Genomic DNA, 21961 nt, shown 5'->3' with positions numbered 1-21961 from the left:
ATCCCGCCTGCTGAAATATAAATCCCATTCTATCCTACGGGACGCTGACAGATATCCCGCCCGCTGAAATATAAATCCCCTTCTATCCTACGGGACGGTGACAGATATCCCGCCCGCTGAAATATAAATCCCATTCTATCCTACGGGACAGTGTAAGATATCCCGCCCGCTGAAATATAAATCCCATTCTTTCCTACGGGACGGTGACAGATATCCCGCCCGCTGAAATATAAATCCCATTCTATCCTACGGGACGGTGACAGATATCCCGTCCGCTGAAATATAAATGCCATTCTATCCTGCGGGACGGTGACAGATATCCCGTCCGCTGAAATAGAAATCCCATTCTATCCTACGGGACGGTGACAGATATCCCGTCCGCTGAAATAGAAATCCCATTCTATCCTACGGGACGGTGACAGATATCCCGTCCGCTGAAATAGAAATCCCATTCTATCCTACGGGACGGTGACAGATATCCCGTCCGCTGAAATATAAATCCCATTATATCCTACGGGACGGTGACAGATATCCCGTCCGCTGAAATATAAATCCCATTCTATCCTACGGGACGGTGACAGATATCCCATCCACTGAAATATAAATGCCATTATATCCTACGGGACGGTGACAGATATCCCGCCCGCTGAAATAGAAATCCCATTCTATCCTACGGGACGGTGACAGATATCCCGTCCGCTGAAATAGAAATCCCTTTCTATCCTACGGGACGGTGACAGATATCCCGTCCGCTGAAATATAAATCCCATTCTATCCTATGGGACGGTGACAGATATCCCGCCCGCTGAAATATAAATCCCATTATATCCTACGGGACGGTGACAGATATCCCGCCCGATGAAATATAAATCCCATTATATCCCGCTGAAATATAAATCCCATTATATCCTACGGGATGGTGACAGATATCCCGCCCGATGAAATATAAATCCCATTATATCCTACGGGACGGTGACAGATATCCCGCCCGATGAAATATAAATCCCATTATATCCTACGGGACGGTGACAGATATCCCGCCCGATGAAATATAAATCCCATTATATCCTACGGGACGGTGACAGATATCCCGTCCGCTGAAATAGAAATCCCATTCTATCCTATGGGACGGTGACAGATATCCCGCCCGCTGAAATATAAATCCCATTCTATCCTACGGGACGGTGACAGATATCCCGCCCGCTGAAATATAAATCCCATTATATCCTACGGGACGGTGACAGATATCCCGTCCGCTGAAATATAAATCCCATTATATCCTACGGGACGGTGACAGATATCCCGCCCTCTGAAATATAAATCCCATTCTATCCTACGGGACGGTGACAGATATCCCGCCCGCTGAAATATAAATCCCATTCTATCCTACGGGACGGTGACAGATATCCCGCCCGCTGAAATATAAATCCCATTCTATCCTACGGGACGGTGACAGATATCCGGCCCGTTGAAATATAAATCCCATTCTATCCTACGGGACGGTGACAGATATCCCGCCCGCTGAAATATAAATCCCATTCTATCCTACGGGACGGTGACAGATATCCCGCCCGCTGAAATATAAATCCCATTCTATCCTACGGGACGGTGACAGAAATCCCGTCCGCTGAAATATAAATCCCATTCTATCCTACGGGACGGTGACAGATATCCCGTCCGCTGAAATATAAATCCCATTCTATCCTACGGGACGGTGACAGATATCCCGTCCGCTGAAATATAAATCCCATTCTATCCTACGGGACGGTGACAGATATCCCGTCCGCTGAAATATAAATCCCATTCTATCCTACGGGACGGTGACAGATATCCCGCCCTCTGAAATATAAATCCCATTCTATCCTAGGGGACGGTGACAGATATCCCGTCCGCTGAAATAGAAATCCCATTCTATCCTACGGGACGGTGACAGATATCCCGCCCGCTGAAATATAAATCCCATTCTATCCTACGGGATGGTGACAGATATCCCGTCCGCTGAAATATAAATCCCATTCTATCCTACGGGTCGGTGACAGATATCCCGTCCGCTGAAATAGAAATCCCATTCTATCCTACGGGACGGTGACAGATATCCCGTCCGCTGAAATAGAAATCCCATTCTATCCTACGGGACGGTGACAGATATCCCGCCCGCTGAAATATAAATCCCATTCTATCCTACGGGACGGTGACAGATATCCCGCCCGCTGAAATATAAATCCCATTCTATCCTACGGGACGGTGACAGATATCCCGCCCGCTGAAATATAAATCCCATTCTATCCTACGGGACGGTGACAGATATCCCGTCCGCTGAAATATAAATCCCATTCTATCCTTCGGGACAGTGACAGATATCCCGCCCGCTGAAATATCAATCCCATTATATCCTACGGGACGGTGACAGATATCCCGTCCGCTGAAATATAAATCCCATTCTATCCTACGGGACAGTGACAGATATCCCGCCTGCTGAAATATAAATCCCATTCTATCCTACGGGACGGTGACAGATATCCCGTCCGCTGAAATATAAATCCCATTCTATCCTACGGGACGGTGACAGATATCCCGCCCGCTGAAATATAAATCCCATTCTATCCTATGGGACGGTGACAGATATCCCGCCCGCTGAAATATAAATCCCAATATATCCTACGGGACGGTGACAGATATCCCGCCCGCTGAAATATAAATTCCATTATATCCTACGGGACGGTGACAGATATCCCGCCCGATGAAATATAAATCCCATTATATCCTACGGGACGGTGACAGATATCCCGCCCGCTGAAATAGAAATCCCATTATATCCTACGGGACGGTGACAGATATCCCGCCCGCTGAAATATAAATCCCAATATATCCTACGGGACGGTGACAGATATCCCGCCCGCTGAAATATAAATCCCAATATATCCTACGGGACGGTGACAGATATCCCGCCCGCTGAAATATAAATCCCATTCTATCCTACGGGACGGTGACAGATATCCCGCCCGCTGAAATATAAATCCCATTCTATCCTACGGGAGGTGACAGATATCCCGCCCGCTGAAATATAAATCCCATTCTATCCTACGGGACGGTGACAGATATCCCGCCCGCTGAAATATAAATCCCATTCTATCCTACGGGACGGTGACAGATATCCCGTCCGCTGAAATATAAATCCCATTCTATCCTACGGGACGGTGACAGATATCCCGTCCGCTGAAATATAAATCCCATTCTATCCTTCGGGACAGTGACAGATATCCCGCCCGCTGAAATATCAATCCCATTATATCCTACGGGACGGTGACAGATATCCCGTCCGCTGAAATATAAATCCCATTCTATCCTACGGGACAGTGACAGATATCCCGCCCGCTGAAATATAAATCCCATTCTATCCTACGGGACGGTGACAGATATCCCGCCCGCTGAAATATAAATCCCCTTCTATCCTACGGGACGGTGACAGATATCCCGCCCGCTGAAATATAAATCCCATTCTATCCTACGGGACGGTGACAGATATCCCGCCCGCTGAAATATAAATCCCATTCTTTCCTACGGGACGGTGACAGATATCCCGCCCGCTGAAATATAAATCCCATTCTATCCTACGGGACGGTGACAGATATCCCGTCCGCTGAAATATAAATGCCATTCTATCCTGCGGGACGGTGACAGATATCCCGTCCGCTGAAATAGAAATCCCATTCTATCCTACGGGACGGTGACAGATATCCCGTCCGCTGAAATAGAAATCCCATTCTATCCTACGGGACGGTGACAGATATCCCGTCCGCTGAAATATAAATCCCATTATATCCTACGGGACGGTGACAGATATCCCGTCCGCTGAAATATAAATCCCATTCTATCCTACGGGACGGTGACAGATATCCCATCCACTGAAATAGAAATCCCATTATATCCTACGGGACGGTGACAGATATCCCGCCCGCTGAAATAGAAATCCCATTCTATCCTACGGGACGGTGACAGATATCCCGTCCGCTGAAATAGAAATCCCTTTCTATCCTACGGGACGGTGACAGATATCCCGTCCGCTGAAATATGAATCCCATTCTATCCTACGGGACGGTGACAGATATCCCGCCCGCTGAAATATAAATCCCATTATATCCTACGGGACGGTGACAGATATCCCGCCCGATGAAATATAAATCCCATTATATCCCGCTGAAATATAAATCCCATTATATCCTACGGGACGGTGACAGATATCCCGCCCGCTGAAATATAAATCCCATTATATCCTACGGGACGGTGACAGATATCCCGCCCGATGAAATATAAATCCCATTATATCCTACGGGACGGTGACAGATATCCCGCCCGATGAAATATAAATCCCATTATATCCTACGGGACGGTGACAGATATCCCGCCCGCTGAAATAGAAATCCCATTCTATCCTATGGGACGGTGACAGATATCCCGCCCGCTGAAATATAAATCCCATTCTATCCTACGGGACGGTGACAGATATCCCGCCCGCTGAAATATAAATCCCATTATATCCTACGGGACGGTGACAGATATCCCGTCCGCTGAAATATAAATCCCATTATATCCTACGGGACGGTGACAGATATCCCGCCCTCTGAAATATAAATCCCATTCTATCCTACGGGACGGTGACAGATATCCCGCCCGCTGAAATATAAATCCCATTCTATCCTACGGGACGGTGACAGATATCCCGCCCGCTGAAATATAAATCCCATTCTATCCTACGGGACGGTGACAGATATCCGGCCCGCTGAAATATAAATCCCATTCTATCCTACGGGACGGTGACAGATATCCCGCCCGCTGAAATATAAATCCCATTCTATCCTACGGGACGGTGACAGATATCCCGCCCGCTGAAATATAAATCCCATTCTATCCTACGGGACGGTGACAGAAATCCCGTCCGCTGAAATATAAATCCCATTCTATCCTACGGGACGGTGACAGATATCCCGTCCGCTGAAATATAAATCCCATTCTATTCTACGGGACGGTGACAGATATCCCGTCCGCTGAAATATAAATCCCATTCTATCCTACGGGACGGTGACAGATATCCCGTCCGCTGAAATATAAATCCCATTCTATCCTACGGGACGGTGACAGATATCCCGCCCTCTGAAATATAAATCCCATTCTATCCTACGGGACGGTGACAGATATCCCGTCCGCTGAAATAGAAATCCCATTCTATCCTACGGGACGGTGACAGATATCCCGCCCGCTGAAATATAAATCCCATTCTATCCTACGGGACGGTGACAGATATCCCGTCCGCTGAAATATAAATCCCATTCTATCCTACGGGTCGGTGACAGATATCCCGTCCGCTGAAATAGAAATCCCATTCTATCCTACGGGACGGTGACAGATATCCCGTCCGCTGAAATAGAAATCCCATTCTATCCTACGGGACGGTGACAGATATCCCGTCCGCTGAAATAGAAATCCCATTCTATCCTACGGGACGGTGACAGATATCCCGTCCGCTGAAATATAAATCCCATTCTATCCTACGGGACGGTGACAGATATCCCGTCCGCTGAAATAGAAATCCCATTCTATCCTACGGGACGGTGACAGATAGCCCGTCCGCTGAAATAGAAATCCCATTCTATCCTACGGGACGGTGACAGATATCCCGTCCGCTGAAATAGAAATCCCATTCTATCCTACGGGACGGTGACAGATATCCCGCCCGCTGAAATATAAATCCCATTATATCCTACGGGACGGTGACAGATATCCCGTCTGCTGAAATATAAATCGCATTCTATCCTATGGGACTCATATTTCGGCGGGTGGGTTATCCGTCGCCGTTGTGACGAAGTAACCCGTCTGCCAAGATCTAGTCTCCCATAAGTATGTCATCAATTCAAGCGCATGCGAGGGCTTCCAGTTGAATAGTACTACACCTCTGCTCTATTTCAGCGAGCGCCCTCGATGCAAATACGAACAGACTCAATACAAGTATCACCAGCAGCAACTGGAATTGGACACTGATAAGTATTCGAAGCAGGAACCCAACAAAAAATCTCCTTTACATTCTCAAAAACATCATGTTCATTTTCTGTCCAAACAACCTTTTCTTTTTTCTCAACAGGTTCCATGATAGTAGTATTAACCTTGAACAAACCGCGAATAACATTTTTTAAAAATCACTAAGCCCAATGAATGATTTGCACTGATCGTTGTCAGTAGGACACGGGGTATCTCCCAGAGCTTTCATTAAATCATCCTCGGGTTTAATTCCATCCACTGTGATACTGTGACATAAAGATCAACAGATTCAGATAACAAAGTACACTTCTCCTTCAATACCGTCAGGCCACACTCTTTTAAGATATGCAACATCTTGGTCAACATACAATTGTGTTCATTAGATCCTTAACAAAATAAGAATGGTGTACCCCAAGACCTGCACCCAAGGAACATCATCAAAAGAGATAACACATCAATTTTGAAAGACGAAAGCGAACAGTGGCAAGGTGTTAAACATTGGGTTCTGGTTGGCAGAAGTATGCACCCTGTCCAAGCAGGAACCACAGTCCTAATCAGGGTAAGACCGATACACACCATAAATGAACCTGTGGTCAACCTAGTAACTTGGCACAGAGCAGTCAGGCTTAACTTAAGAGTCAATGTTTAAAGTATTTGTGCAGCACTTAAAACATTAACGAAAAGACTGCACATCAGTTTAGAAAAATAGATGCTATTTCTATAAATAAAAAGACCAAAATGACAAAAATCCAATACACAGAAGTTGAGATATGAATTTTATATATGAAATGTAAAAATAGAGCTTAGAAGCAAAAAGCGCTTATGGGGGTTATTGGTCGCGCTGGACCAGGGCAAAGTAAAAAGTTCAGGCCAACAGCGATGGAGTGTGGGCCAGACCCTGGAGCCGCGCAACGTCCGCTGAGCAAAGTACCTTGATTCTGGTTGCAACAGCAAGATGCTGGGTGCAGCCGAGATTTGCACCGTTTACAATCCCGCAGTAGCGGCGATGCACCGATTTTCTCCATGCAGTAGCGGCGATGCATTGGTCCCACGAGAGTGCAAGACGAGACGGTGGTGGCGAACAAGAGTGCAAGTAAGGTGCTGCACTGCGTTCACTGTTTTTATCCTATTTAAAATCTTCTCTGTAGCATTATCACTGTTTTTAACCAAACAAAGTGTCTTTTTAATCTACCCACTGCTTCTTCATTGTTTTAATTGAACTGAGCCTACCTCATTGTAGTAAGTGGCTCGCTCTCCAGTCCACTGCGGGGGCTTCTGTTTGAGCGGAGAGAGTGTTGACGGCTTCACATTTCATCTGGGTGCCATTTTGGCAGTTGGGGTTTCAGCCCTTCAGCATTCCCAGCATTTCGGATTGTGCACTACTTCCAAGTGGGCACTTCAAAAAAGAAATGCGTGCTGTGGACGAGCGCAGCGGGCGCGCCACTGGCGAGCCAAAGGCAAGCCCATCTGCACCCGTCCGTGCCCATATTGCACCGAGGGCCAGAGCCCTGCTCTTTTTATCCCAGACAAAAAGCACCCGTTGTCCTACTCGAGTGAACAGCTTCCGACACCGGGCGCACCAGGGTAAGCACCTAAAGTGCCCCATATTAGAACCTGACCGCGATTTCAATGTAACGACTTGCCCCAACTGCAAGTTATCCCTCACACATCTACCAATCAGGTATTTTAAGAATAGAAGATCTAAGTCAAAAGAAAGTACACAGGAAAACAAGCATTTTATTGTGCACTAATAAATACAAGGTCCCTAGTTAAGCAAAGACACAAACTTGCGCTCCATGCTGACAACCACAAGACAGACATACTATTTATTACTGAAACTTGGGAAAATAAAGTTTCAGGCCCAGACCTGATTGAAGCGAAACCCACAGGATACAAAATGGTGCATGTTGATAGGAAATTAAAGAGAGGTGGGGGGCCTTGCTATCATCAATAGAGACTCTATGATCTTAAAGTACACTTCAGGGACAAATGTCACAAGTTGTAAAAATATATTTTTTCAAATTGAACTATGAGAAAAAATTACTTATTGAATGGAACACTTTTATCTTGCCCTCCCCGGTGCCAAGAGAAAATGTTCTTTTCAATTTGAGTCCTTCAATAGAGCACAGCATCACTAGTTCTGATTATTTAGTATTAGGTGACTTTAATTTTCACCTAGAAAATGACTAGGAAAACAATACAATCCATTTGTTAGAGCCCATGGAGATTCTAGGGAGTGATTACGATGACGTAACAATCGCCACCGCCTGTGACGACCGTGACTTACCCACTGTCAGATTACAATGGGGGTGGGTACCGCGGCGGACAGAAAGTCCGTCCGCAGCTTTTCTGCCGGTCGGCATTCAATACAATTGCTGGCTGGGCGGAGATGGGGCACATATATGGTGGCGGTGCCCAGCAGGCACCGCCATCCATATTATGATGTTTGCTTTGCAAAGGCAATCCCATGGCGGCGATGCCGCCATGGTAAGGCTGGCGGGGATTCGCTTTGGGGGCCTGTAGCACTAGGGGGTACCCATGGTACCCCCCCTGCATGTCCATGCATAAGGTGGCAGGCATCGCGCGGTGCCTGCCACATTGTGTATGGAAATGCACAACTTGGTATTTTACCATTGCGGTGGGTGCTGCACCCAGCAGCACCCGCATCAATGTTAAAATGCCAGATGCGACCACAGCGGTGGCGGTCGCATCATGATCAGGGGTGTGGGACCGCCACTAGGCAGGCGGGTGGTCCTGTTCCGGCTAGGATGGCGAATAGGCACCTAGGTCTCGACCAGAGAATAAAAGGCCCCACACACTCAGCAGGCCATACACTGGACGGGATTTTTACAAATAATACTCGCCTAGTAGTCACAGATATTCTCCCTCTGCCATGGTCAGATCATAAGGCAGTGTTTTTTTCTATTAGCCCACCCCAGTCACAGAAAGCAGCCAGTCCTTCGGGACTCTGACTTCCAGATCATGGAGCAAAATAAACATGTACAAGCTTGAAAAAACCTTGTTGCATACAGCTCCCCTAACAAGTACAAATGACAAGAATGTGCAGATAGCTGCACTTAGATACACCACCCGGGTAAAGAAGGGACATGGACATTTGAGCACCCCAAAAGGTCCGGAGACGCTGGCGCCGCCGCCCATCGGAACCCTTGTTCTCCGACTGCCTTAAGTCACAGAAACAAATATGGAGGAAACTGGAAGGAATTTGGAGATCCAAATATGATCCTCTAGACAGAATAACTTACAAAACAGCCATTGCCGAATATAAAATTCTGATTCATAGGGAAAATAGCAAATACGTTACAGAAAAAATCTTTTGCCAGAAAATTCAGCAAACTAACTTTTTATTACAATAACTAAATAATCAAAATGGTTGCAAAAAAGGATGGCACAACAGATAAAACCTTCTGCGACATCCTGGCCAGCTATTTTCAAAATAAAGTCACTGCGGTCTTCGACTCCTTCATATCAAACCATAATGAAGAGTCCACACCTCTTGAGATCAACTCCCCGTAAATTCTGGATAGGTTCTCTCCTCTTGACAGTGAACAGGTTCTGAATCAAATATTGTCATGCAAATCAGGGTCCCCACTTGACCCTTGCCCCCCAAAAATCTTACACTTAGCGCCAAGGATTTTTGAAGTACAACTTACACAAATCTTTAACAAAGTGCTAGGTACATGACAAATTCCTACCAAATGGAGGGTGGCATCCATCTTGCCCATATTGAAAAAATAGCAATCTTGAATCCGAGGAACCAGGTAGCTATAGGCCCATCTCCAGACTCCCTTTCCCAGCTAAATTACTTGAAAAAGCAGTTTATAATGAATTGATGGCCTGCATTGACAACAACAATTTGCTGGACCCCACCCAATATGGTTTTAGAAAGGCTCATAGCACAGAAATAGCCTTGCTGGCCGCCTCTGAAGAAATCAGATGGACTATGGACGAAGGTTGTCAAGCCGTCTTGAAATTGCTCGATCTTTCGGCGGCATTTGACATGGCTAACCACAGTATCCTGATTAACCAACTTATGGAGCTGTGTATTAGAGGTGTGGGCCCATCCTTGCTGAACGACTTCTTAACAAACAGAAGAAACCATGTTGCCTTAGGCAACCTTACATTGCAACAATTCAGCCTACCATGTGGGGTGTCACAGGGCTCCTCATTAGGCCCTACTCTTTTCATGTTGTACGTTGCCCCTCTAATTAATTTGATAAAGTCCTTAGGGTTCTCAATTGTGTCTTAGGCGGATGACACACAAATTATGGTGTCTATCTCCAAAGATCTGGAAGATTGCCTAAAGTTAAACTCTGGCAAAACCGAGGTGCTACTTTTCAGAAATAACAGATCATTCTGGTCTCCAACCTGGTGGCCCCAGAATATGGGACCCCTACCGACGCCTGTCCAGAAAGGAAGGAATCTGTGAGTTATCTTTGATGATAACCTCCACTTTGATCATCAAGTAAAAGCACCTTCTTCCTCTATTTTATACACTAAAACTAAGAAAGAAAATGTGTCCATTCATCCCAAACGAACTTCCGAAAACAGTTGTTACCTCCCTGATCCTGACCAAGCTGGACTATGGAAATTCTCTCTTTAGTGGTATCCGTAAAAAGTCGCTACAAAAACTTCAAACACTACAAAACTCAGCTGCCCGAATATCTGGCCGGGATTCCCAAATATAAACCAGCCCTCCAAACACTGGTCGATTTGCATTGGCTACCTATAGCTAAATGTCTAGAGTTTAAGACATTATGTATAACTTTCAAAGTACTATGTAACTCTGGGCCAAGCTATTTCCGTGAAAAGTTAGCCTGGTTTTCCCCGGGCAGGAAGCTCAGATCCTGTGATGCAATGTTACTATCCCCCCCTAGAGCAAAGCTTACCACATGGGGTGGTAGGAGCTTTCTACTAAAGGCAGCCACGCTTTGGAACGCCCTACCCCGGTCAATTAGGAAATGCTCTGACTTCCTGAGTTTTCGGAAGCAAGTTAAAACCTGGCTTTTCACACGTCATTAATCAGTAGCATGTACCTTCCATATAGCACTACACTTGTCTGCAATAGTGGCAAGACGCCTCTGGGCATTCAAGTGCTTTATAAATTTGAAATCAAATCAAATCAAAGACAATGCGCAGAACCAAGGGCATTGGTTTGGTAGGCGATGCGCCGGGTTTCTCCACGCAGCCAAAGGGATGCGGTGATCTACCCCCAAAGCAACGGTGGCGATGAATTAGGTCCGATGTGTTGGTTCTTTAAGGCAATCTGCTGGGTCTGAGTACAATGCGTTGATTCTCCTCCCACAACATCGACAACACATCGGTTCTGCTACACTCAGATAAGAGATGCATCGGTTTGACTGGAACAATTATTATATTATTTATGATTTCTAAAGCGCACTATCACCTAACAGGCATCTTGGCGCTAGTAACTCAACAGACCGTATCGACAGGAGGCAGCTTGTAGCACAGGCCTAGTTCTTAGGGAATAACCAAGTTTTTAGGTTCTTTCTAAACGAAAGAAGATCGTTGTGTTGTCTGAGTTCAATAGGTAGGGTGTTCCACAGCCTCGCCTCAGCGACCCCGAATGATCTACCACCTGCTCTAACTTTTTTGAATCGGGGGACTTTTATTAGCTTGCCCCCAGAGGAGCGGAGCATTCTGCCTGGAACGTACCATTCACATTTGCGTTGGAAAGAGATGGGTCCCTTTCCATGCAGAGCTTTAAACACTAGGCACAAGGACTTAAATTTAATTCTTTGTGTCACAGGGAGCCAGTGCAGCTCCGCCAGGGCTCCAGAGGCGGAAGCCCTCCTCGACCAGCCCAGTACCAATTTGGCAGCGGCAGATTGCATCCGCTGTAGTCTACCCAATAAGAATTTAGGGGCCTCAAGGAGCAGGGCATTGCAATAATCAGCCCGACTGAGTATTGTGCTGCGTGCTATCAGGACACGGGCTTGATGGGGTAAAAGAGGGAAGATCTTCCTCAGAGAACGAATAATAGCCAAGCAGCAGCTCACCACCTTCGCCACGTGCGCCTCCAGGATGAGATTACAATCAAATGTTACCCTCAAGTTACGAACTGTCCTGTCCGGCTGGCCAGGATTGGGTAACTCTGGGGGCCAAAATTCCTGTGCGGCCCTACCGGGTTCCTGCGTGTCTCAAATTGCATCAATTATGTTTTGGCTATGTTGAACTGTAACGAGTTCTCCCTTAGCCACTGTGAAATGTCTTCTAAACATCTATGAAACCCTTCTACCGAAGCGGACTGCTCTCCCTCCAGGGAGAGAATGAGTTGCGTATCATCAGCGTAATTGATGACCTTGATGTTATATCGCTTGAGGATCGCCAACAGGGATCTCAAATAGACATTAAAGAGAATGGGGCTGATGGCCAAGCCCTGAGGCACCCCATGTGGAACAAGAGTGGAGGCGGATTGGTAGGGGGGAAGAGACACCGCCTGCTGCCTCCCTGAGAGAAAAGAGTGAAACCACCTAAGGGCCACTCCAGTGACTCCCACCTCTCTCAACCGGCTCAGGAGGATGTTGTGGTTGACCGTATCGAAGGCGGCAGACAGGTCCAGCAGAATCAACACTGCTGCCTGACCCCTGTCTGCCCGCCCCCGAAGCTCATCCATTAGGGTCACCAGTGCCGTCTCGGTCCACTTCCAATCACCTGGGTCCACTTCCAATGGCCCAGGCACAGGAGCAGGGGGTGAAACTTTGATATCCCTGAGTCTCAGAAACAAGAGGCAAGACACAAGCCCTTGGAGATCACTCTGTGCTCAAGCAGAGTCCAGGTCTTCCTCAGCAGGGTCAGGGGGTAGCATGAAGCATGGCAGAACAGGTGAAAAGCAGTTCTTCCATAGCAGCAGACCAGAAGAGTGACAGTCCTGGTAGCAGCTAGCAGCACAGCAATCCTTCTTCTTAACAGAGTTTCTTTACAGGTCCAGATATGTCTGATTTGGTGGGGTCAGAGGCCCAGTGCTTATGGCCAATTGTGCCTTTGAATTGGAGGTGATTTCAAAGAAGGGTCTGTGAATTGCACAGAGGTCCTTTCCTCCAAGCCCTGGCTCCAGACTCCCTACAGCAGGGTAATAAACCCTGTGTGGTGGGCAGAACACTGTATATTCAGGTGTAAGTGTCAGCTGAGGACGATTCCTGTGCAACGCCAAATATTTATTGTTTAGGACATAAAGGTTAAGAAACGCACTAGTATGTGGAGAATGTTGCCCCCAGCTAAAAAAACTGTATTTAAGGAGCAACCAACTTTGTGCAAATTGAACAGGCTCCTTGAATCTGCCCGTGTGTAGTTTCTGTGACTTCTGTGTCCCTGCAGTAATAAACCTTTGGTCTTTGACGCCACCATCGAGAAGCCCGTGTTTCTGTTTATTTGTGCACCAAGACAGGTAGAACTCAGGGGTCTTCAGGTGTTGTCCCTGACACCTCTGGACCTTAATAAAAGTCCAGAACTCCAATTGGGGCCCACGTGGGGCGACGTCATTCAGTACCGGTCCAAAAGCCTGAAGAGTTCGAGAAGCTTCGTGTGAAGATTCCAGAGGGAGGCGCCCCTGTTAGACCTGGCACCTTGGCGTGAGTTTCCCTTCCACTTTTTGCTGATGTGCCTCCGATGTTTTGCTGGTTTTCCGATACTCAGGGCACTGCGCCACGGCTGACCCGTGCCGCAGTGCAAGTGCTCCCTACTGTAAAATTGTACATGTGATTGGTATCCATGATTGGTTCATTGGATTTACTGTTAGTCCCTAGTAAAGTGCACTAGGAGTGCCGGGGCTTGTAGATGCCAATACTGCTGGTGGGCCTGCAGCGCTGGTTGCGCCACCCACCGAAGCAGCCGTAAAGATGTGTCTGGGAACTGCGACCGCAGAACCCGCGTGCGGTCTCGTACTGTCACGCTAGCTGGGCAAGTGCACCCACTTGCCAGCCCCCGAACCTTCCCTTGACTACATATTAGTCACCCCTATGGTAGGCCTGCGGGCAGGGTGCGTTGTAGGTGTAAGGTAGGACAAGCCTGATGTGTGTGGCATGTCCTAGTAGTGACTTACAACCAAAACCGCATTTCACTATTGAAGGCTACCTGCTCCATTAGGCCAGACTGAGCTGCTGGAATTATAACACCCTATAATCCCAGCAGGCTCAAGGAGCATGGTAGCGCGTCATGTTTAGTATGCCGGAACTCAGGATGATAAAATATTTCTTGTAGTCAAGTTTATTTTAGTGTCCTGGGTTTGCAAATGCTACTTTTAGAAAGTTAGCATTTGCTTGCCTAACCATTTCAGCCCGCCTCTGCTGGTATGTGTATCTGACTGTCTGGGATGTGTGAGTGACAGGGCTGGGGGGATGACAGGTGGTGAATGCGCAGATTACACCTTGGTAGGAGGTAGGAGTGGCTCTTGACTCTGGATCTTGCTGTGCTCTGCCACCACAATGCTGGCTCCACCCTCCTGGGGAGCGACTGATGACTCAGCCGACACCGGGCCCAGGAAGGGCGAAGCCCCCATCAACAAGGTACTCTGGCGGCCCCTGTCCGCACAATGCTGGCTCCACCTCCTGTGGGGCATCTGATGCGCCTGCCCCTCACACTGAAAGCAGAAGCCGGAGTACACCCATCAGGGCACTCAAGGACTGAAAGTGGCTATGCAAAGGCCCCCCTGGCCTGTGAGAACAAAAGAAATACCGTATAAAAGAAGGAGCCCTGCTCCTTGAAAATTAGATCCGGTTTGGGCTACAGAAGGAACTCTGCCCGACGAGAAGGACCGTGAAGGACAAGGAAGGGTGCTGTCTCTTGCCTGTGTCCGGTGCCTTGCTGCCGAAGGAGAGGAGAAAGGAAAGACTACGAGAAGACTTTTGCTTTAACTTGTGCCAAACTCTGTTGAGAGATCTCCAAGGGCTTGCTGTGAACTTGCCCCCTGACCAGCGCCCCAGGACCAGTGGGCGCTACATCCTGAAGGAAGCGACTGTGTGTGCTGTCTAGCGCTGCAGTACCAACGGAGGAGTCTCCTCCAAGGCAACGACATCCCCCTGACCACCGTGACCGGGGCCCAAAGCAACAGCGGAAGCAAAGTGAGGTCCAGCCGCCGCTGGCCCGAGCACCGTGACCGCAACTGCACCGGGAGCCCGAGAGCAAAGCGAAGGAGGGCCCGTCCGGTCCGAGTTCTCGAGTTGACTGCGCCACGAGCAGCCAACCCACCTGCAAAGACGGACCGTTGCCCTGCGAGAATCCACTGAGTCGGTACCTTGCCCGACAGCTCAGCTGTGAGCACACAGCTGCACCGGCCCTTGGCTGGGTACGTCCTGCACTTGGGGACCGTACTGCCACTGGCCACCACCACAACAGCCGCCGCCTCAAGGGTCGGAGCGGACGACGAGGAAAGGACCCTGCCGCCACAGAGCACCGCTGCCCCGGATGACCCGTGACCTGCTCGGCTGAGAGCCGCAACGAACAGCGACCCCGGGAAGGCAACGCGACGTGGGACAGCTCCCCTGGAAACCGCCCGCTCTACAAGAACTTTGTTGAACTGGCCGGAAGGCCCTAAAGAACTCGTATTGCTAGAAAGAACTGTGGCAACTTGAACTAAGTAACTTGAAACCGCTATTTGAAAGTCTGATAACTGTATTCACAAGCCTGCTTGAAATTTATATAAAGATATATATTTTTACAGAATACAGTTTGGTCTCATTGTGTGGTGGGTTGGTTGTGATGGTGTAATATTGCAAGTGTTTAACCCTATGTGCCCCAAAGATTAGCCTACGACTGCTTAAGCCGCACTACCTAGAGGGTAAGCAGAGGTTGTCTGGAAGGTAACCCTCAGCCCTGATGAGGAAGAGAGAGTCCCTGCTTGTCGCTAGTGGTTCACTGCGCCAACTAGAGTCTCCCCCTTCCTACAGCCCCACTTCATCGATCCCGGCATATCGCAAAAGTGGCCCGACGTTCTCTTCCACGAGGGTTTCCCGTTCGGACGGCTGCAGTGGTCCGCTGCCATGACTGTCGCCCTGTCTTGGACCCGAGGTGCAGACCTTAGTACGGCGAGACGTGACGGGTTTCTCCTTGGTGACGTCTTCAGTGCCTCAGTTAAGTATTAAGTGGTTGCTAGTTGTTTGGTTACTTCCTAAGGGTTTGCTCCTGTTTGGATAATCCTTTTAGTTCCTTGGTTTGGTTTGGTCTCGTAAAATTATCACTGGTTGTTCTAGTTACGATAATCTTTTGGTTTAGTTTGGGTATCGATACATTAGTTCGCTTTGGTAGGCCTAAGTTCTTAGTTCAAGTGCGCACCTTTGTTTGTGTTTGTTCTGTGTTCCGGTTTATAAAATGGTAAGTCGGAAAAACTGTATGTTGTCATGTTTTGGTTGCAACAGGGATTCCCGGTTGGAGAACTCGTGTCTGGTTCCTCCGATTGGAACTCCTCTTTATGATTTTTATTGCAAGTACGGTGTGGGTGCTATATCTTATAACGAGGTATGGATCCATTACACGGAGAAAGATGGTGACCTTAGTTGGCCACCACATGGTAGTTTTGAACCCGAAATTCTCGATAATTTAGAAATAAAATTGTTTAAGAAGAAAGCCCGGCCGGCAATGTTTGATTCTTTCCGTTGTTGGCGAAAAGAATACAAACAGAGAGAGACTAAAAAGTTGAAGAAAGAGCAAAAAGAGCAAGAGTTGACTTTAGAGCAGTCTGCTAAGCAGCTGCAACTCAATGAATCTGAGAAAGCGATAGAGGTGGCCAATAGAGAGCGTAACTTAGCGATAGACAAGTGTTATCCTGCCTTGCCATCGAGTACAGCTAAGACAGTAGAGGACCCTGAGAAGGATCCCCTGTTGTCTTACTTGTTGAGGTCACCTCCACCATATGCACAGGGTGCTACAGCTCCACCTTTGCCGAATGCTTTGTTACCGGTTGCTGGACAGCCTGGTATACCTGCTCCTGCTCCCCTGAATCAAGCTCCTGCACTCCCTGTGGTTAACAATATTCCTCCGGCACCCCCTCTTCCAGGGTTGCCTGCTCCTCTGCCTGTGCCTGTACCACTGATACCTGTTGTTTCGCAAGCTACCTTGCCTGCTACCCCTACTATTGCTGTTTCTTCTGTCCCGACTACTACTCTACTTCAAACTTCTGCAAGCTATGTGACTCCGTTTTCTGTTCGTCGGAGAATCACTGATTCTGTCTCTAATATTCTATCTCCCTTTTACAAAACTCTGATTAGGAGTCCTGCCTCTGAATCTGTTCAGAGACGTAGTCAGCTTCCTAGTGTTGAAGAACGAGGAATAACAGATTCCACTGCCCTTAGGTGGATTTCGAAAGTTGGAAGGTATAATGTACGAGATGTATTAGATACATTTATGCAATGGAATGAACCAACACAGCGCTATGTGTTTGATGTTATGTGTTCCCTTTTGCGTGAAGAGTGGGAGGAGAACGATTCTGAACAAGTCCCGGATGAATTAATTCATGTTCAACAAAAATTTGCTGCAGGTATGATAGTTGGTCAGGAGATAAAAGAAGCAATGGAACTGATTTTAGATTTTAGATTTGATCCTTCTCTCCGTTCACCAAGAGATTTAGAGAAACGTAGCACAAAACAAGGTCGCCAATATCCTATGAGAGAAGTTCCGCCAATATGGCGCGAAGCCATCCAAGCTGATGCGGCCCATGGTATTGCAGCCGCTTCGGTCCAATTCCAGAGAGTGTGGATACACATTCCGTGGAAACGAGCTGAAGTGTTAGCAGTAAAACAGGCCTTGCCAGATCCGCGTAAAAATCCCGCTGGATATTACAAAGAGCTGGCCCAGACGGTTGAAGCTTGCGTAATGAATTTAGCGGACATTGACATGCTATTTGGCAATGTAGTACCGCAACCAATTTGGGCTAAAAGTCGTAAAGAAAATCATCCAGTTGCCCTAGGTGGTGATTGGCAGGCTATAATAGCGGCAGATGGTCAACAAATTGGTGGTTCTAAACCTGAACCTCTAATTACTAATTTGCCCGGTAGAATAATAGATTTAATGAAAACTCTAATGCCAGCATTACGCGTTAACTGGGACAATTTGTCCGCATGCAGGCAGAAGAAGGACGAAAGCGTCTCCGACTTTTTCACTAGATTTGAAGAAACTTTCGTGGATCACAGTGGTCAGGATATGAGCACGGAAGGAGGCCAGAGATTATTTGTTGATAAATTTGTGCACAATCTGTTACCAGAGCTCAGTAATAAATTAAAAGATTCTGAAAGTGCGTTGGCTGTCTCTACGACTGCGCAAATACTTGCAACTGCCCAGTACTATGAAAATAGGGATAAAGAAGAGAAAGAAAAGTCAGAAAAGAAAACAAAAGATTTAAAAACTAAAGTCCTTTTGCAGCAAGCATATCTGCCTCGCACGAATCAGACAAACTCACAGCAAGGGCCATACCAGAGGACCGACTATGGTTCTCAGAGACCGCAATACCAATGGAATCAGTGTGCTTACTGCAAAAAGGAAGGTCATTATAAGAATGAGTGCCCAGTACTAGCACAAAATAATGCTGCTGCAGCTCAGAGAGGTCGTGGTGGTTCTACGCAAAATTCTAGAGGTCGAGGACGAGGTGCTATGCCTCCACAAACGAATAATCGTCCTTCAAATTATTTTGATCAGCGAAACGGACAATCTGCACAACCAACTAGATCTCAACAGTATCACGTTGAGGATTACTGTGAAGTTAGTGAGGAATTTCAGCAAAATGAGTACTAGGACAGCCATGGACAAAGAGAGGGAGTAGTATCAGTTCCAGTAGATCAGAGTGGGCCTTATGTCGCAGTAGCCACATCAGGCGTAGTCGAACCGTTTCTGTTGGATACTGGTGCAGCAAAAAGTTCTATCATACATGCGAAACTCCCTGGCGCACCTTTGTCTGGCTTAACGAATGTTTCAGTAGGTTTTTCAGGCGCCCCTGTTCACAACCCCGTTTCTGGTCCTTTGTTTATTTCTGTTGGGCCTTGTCAATTGAAAGCACCCCTGATTTTGACGACCGGTTGTAATGAAAATCTGCTTGGTTTAGACTTGTTAAAACGCCTATATGCGACTTTGTACTGTTCTCCGTCAGGAGTACAGCTTACATTAGGTAAGAGAATCATCTCCCCGATGTACTTGTCGATGGATGCGCTCCCACTGGAGCTGCGTTCTCTCCCTGATACTCTTTGGGCGACTGGTCCTAACGATGTAGGTCTTTTGGAAATTCCACCCTATGTAGTAACTTTGAAAGCAAATGTCAAATTTCCACGAATCCCATAATACAAGATCTCTAGTGAAGGTGAACGTGCGCTCTTATTGATAGTGCAAGACTTGATCAAGAAAGACGTAATAGAGGAAACTAGAGGAAATGTCTGTAACAGCCCTGTACTGCCAATTCTAAAACGCACTGACCCTTCAAAACCTTCAGTCTATAGATTTGTAATTGACCTTAGGGAGGTTAACAAAATCGTAATCCCACAGTTTCCTGTGGTTCCAGACATTACTGCTTTGTTAACGTTGATTCCTGCTACAGCCACATGGTTCTCAGTTATCGACTTGAAGAATGCCTTTTTCAGCATTCCGATAGCCGAAGAAAGCAGAAATATTTTCGGCTTCTCTCTAGGAGGCCGAAGATTCAGGTTTAAACGTGCTCCACAAGGCTATTGTGAAAGCCCATCCATTTACAGTCAGGCATTAAAAAGTCAGCTAGATTCTTTTGTACTTCCTCCTGGTTCTGCTTTAGTGCAATATGTCGATGATCTTCTAGTGGCTGCCGATGACAAGGAAACTTGCAAAGCAGCTACAATTTCCCTATTGCATCATTTGTCTGATTTAAATCACAAGGTGTCACCTTCCAAAATGCAATATTGTTGTCAAGAAGTGACCTACCTAGGTCATCTCTTGTCAAAGGAGAGAAGAAGGTTGACCCCAGAGAGAATAAAAGCAATTACGCAGATGAATGTTCCTAGCACACAGAGAGAAGTGCGTGCCTTTTTAGGTATTACCTCATACTGCAGGCAATGGATCACAATTTTTTCTCTTTTGGCAAAACCATTGGTGGTCTTGACTGGAAAAGGTGTTCCGAGTCCGGTGCCATGGTCTGCCGAATGTCAGCAAAGTTTCTTTGAGTTACGAAATGCACTGTGTTCAGCTCCGGTGTTGGGTACACCCGACTACAGTAAGCCATTTACACTCTATGTTCACGAGAGAGAAGGTTGCGCGTTGAGTGTTCTGACGCAACGATTTGGTGATAAACAATGCCCTTGTGCATATTTTTCATCAACATTAGACCCGGTAGCCAGAGCGTTGCCTAGCTGCTTGAGAGCTACAGCAGCAGCTGCAGCGTCCATTCGACAATCTGCTGGTTTGGTCATGAACAACATGCTAGTCTTCATGGTTCCACATGCCGTGGACACACTCATGAACCGAACAAAGACACAGCACCTCACCAGTGCTAGATTATCAGGCTATGAGCTGACACTGCTAGCAAGTCATATTCAGATTAAAAGATGCAATGTATTGAATCCAGCAACATTGTTGCCGACTAGTCAGGAGTCGAGTGATCCTGAACCCCATGACTGTTGTTTTAGAACCGAGGAAGAGACAAAGGGACGGATTGATCTTAAAGACACTCCACTATCAGATCCAGATGGCACGTTGTATGTCGAAGGGTCTTGTTTTAAATTGGAGAATGGTGATGTAACAGCTGCCTATGCAGTAACGACTTTGAGTACGATTGTGGAGACTGCAAGAGTGAGTCAGAATTCTGCCCAAGCTGCAGAATTAATTGCATTGACTAGAGCGTGTGTTTTAGCTAAGGGAAAGAGAGTGAATGTGTTCACAGATAGTCAGTACGCGTTCGGTGTAGCGCATAGTTTTGGCCGATTGTGGAAGGAAAGAGGTTTTATTACGTCCCATGGGACTAAGATCCAGCATGGTCAGCTAGTCAATGACTTGTTGGAATCTCTAACCTTACCAATGGAAGTTGCGATTGTGAAGTGCAGTGCTCATCGAGCAATCACGGATGATGTTGGTCGTGGAAATACCTTTGCTGATGAGACAGCTAAACAGACAGCTAGGAATATGATGAGTGGGATGTATGTTGCAACGTCTGCAAGATGGGTTGCTGAATCAGGAATGTGTGAGGGTACAGTGGAAAGCGTGAAAATGATTCAGGAAGAAGCGACTGAAGAGGAAAAACTTGAATGGAAAGAGAAAACGGGTAAATTGGACTCGAGTGGATGTTGGATTGATTTGTCGGAACAGCAGCGTTGGATGTTGCCTGATGCGTATGTGCTTGCGGTGGTGACGATGGCGCATGGAGCAGCGCACATCAGTTCAAAAGGGATTTGTGAGATGTTGGCTCCAGTCTGGAAGAATGATGGAATTGGTAAGTGTGCAGAAAGAGTGGTGAAAAATTGCATGATATGCCTGATGCATAATCCTGGCAAGGGAATCCCCACACCCGCTGGTCACTTCGCTCCTCCTTCTTGCCCCTTCGAAGTGATTCAGTTGGATTTCATTCACATGGATCGATGTAACAACCTTAAATACGTCCTAGTGGTAGTCTGTGCTTTTTCAAGGTGGATCGAAGCATATCCACTAAAAGATAATACTGCCTTGTCCACTGCAAAAATCCTTCTAAAAGAATACTTCCCCAGGTATGGTATGCCACGGATTGTATGGTCAGATAATGGGAGTGAATTCGTAGGGAAAGTTATGCAGAGTGTGTGTGCAGGCTTGGGTATCAAGCAAAAGTTTCACAGTGCGAACCACCCCCAGTCAGCAGGTTTAGTTGATGGGTACAATGGCACCCTCAAGCTGAAATTGGCCAAGATACAAGCCTCCACGGGCTTGTCCTGGCCAGACGCATTACCTCTGGCCCTGTTATCCACATGAGCGACTGTGC

Source organism: Lissotriton vulgaris, chromosome 8 (genome assembly GCF_964263255.1).
Source record: "Lissotriton vulgaris chromosome 8, aLisVul1.2, whole genome shotgun sequence".
Taxonomy (NCBI): Eukaryota; Metazoa; Chordata; class Amphibia; order Caudata; family Salamandridae; genus Lissotriton; species Lissotriton vulgaris.
The sequence above is the reverse complement of the archived record's forward strand: the minus strand, read 5'-3'. Positions refer to the sequence as shown.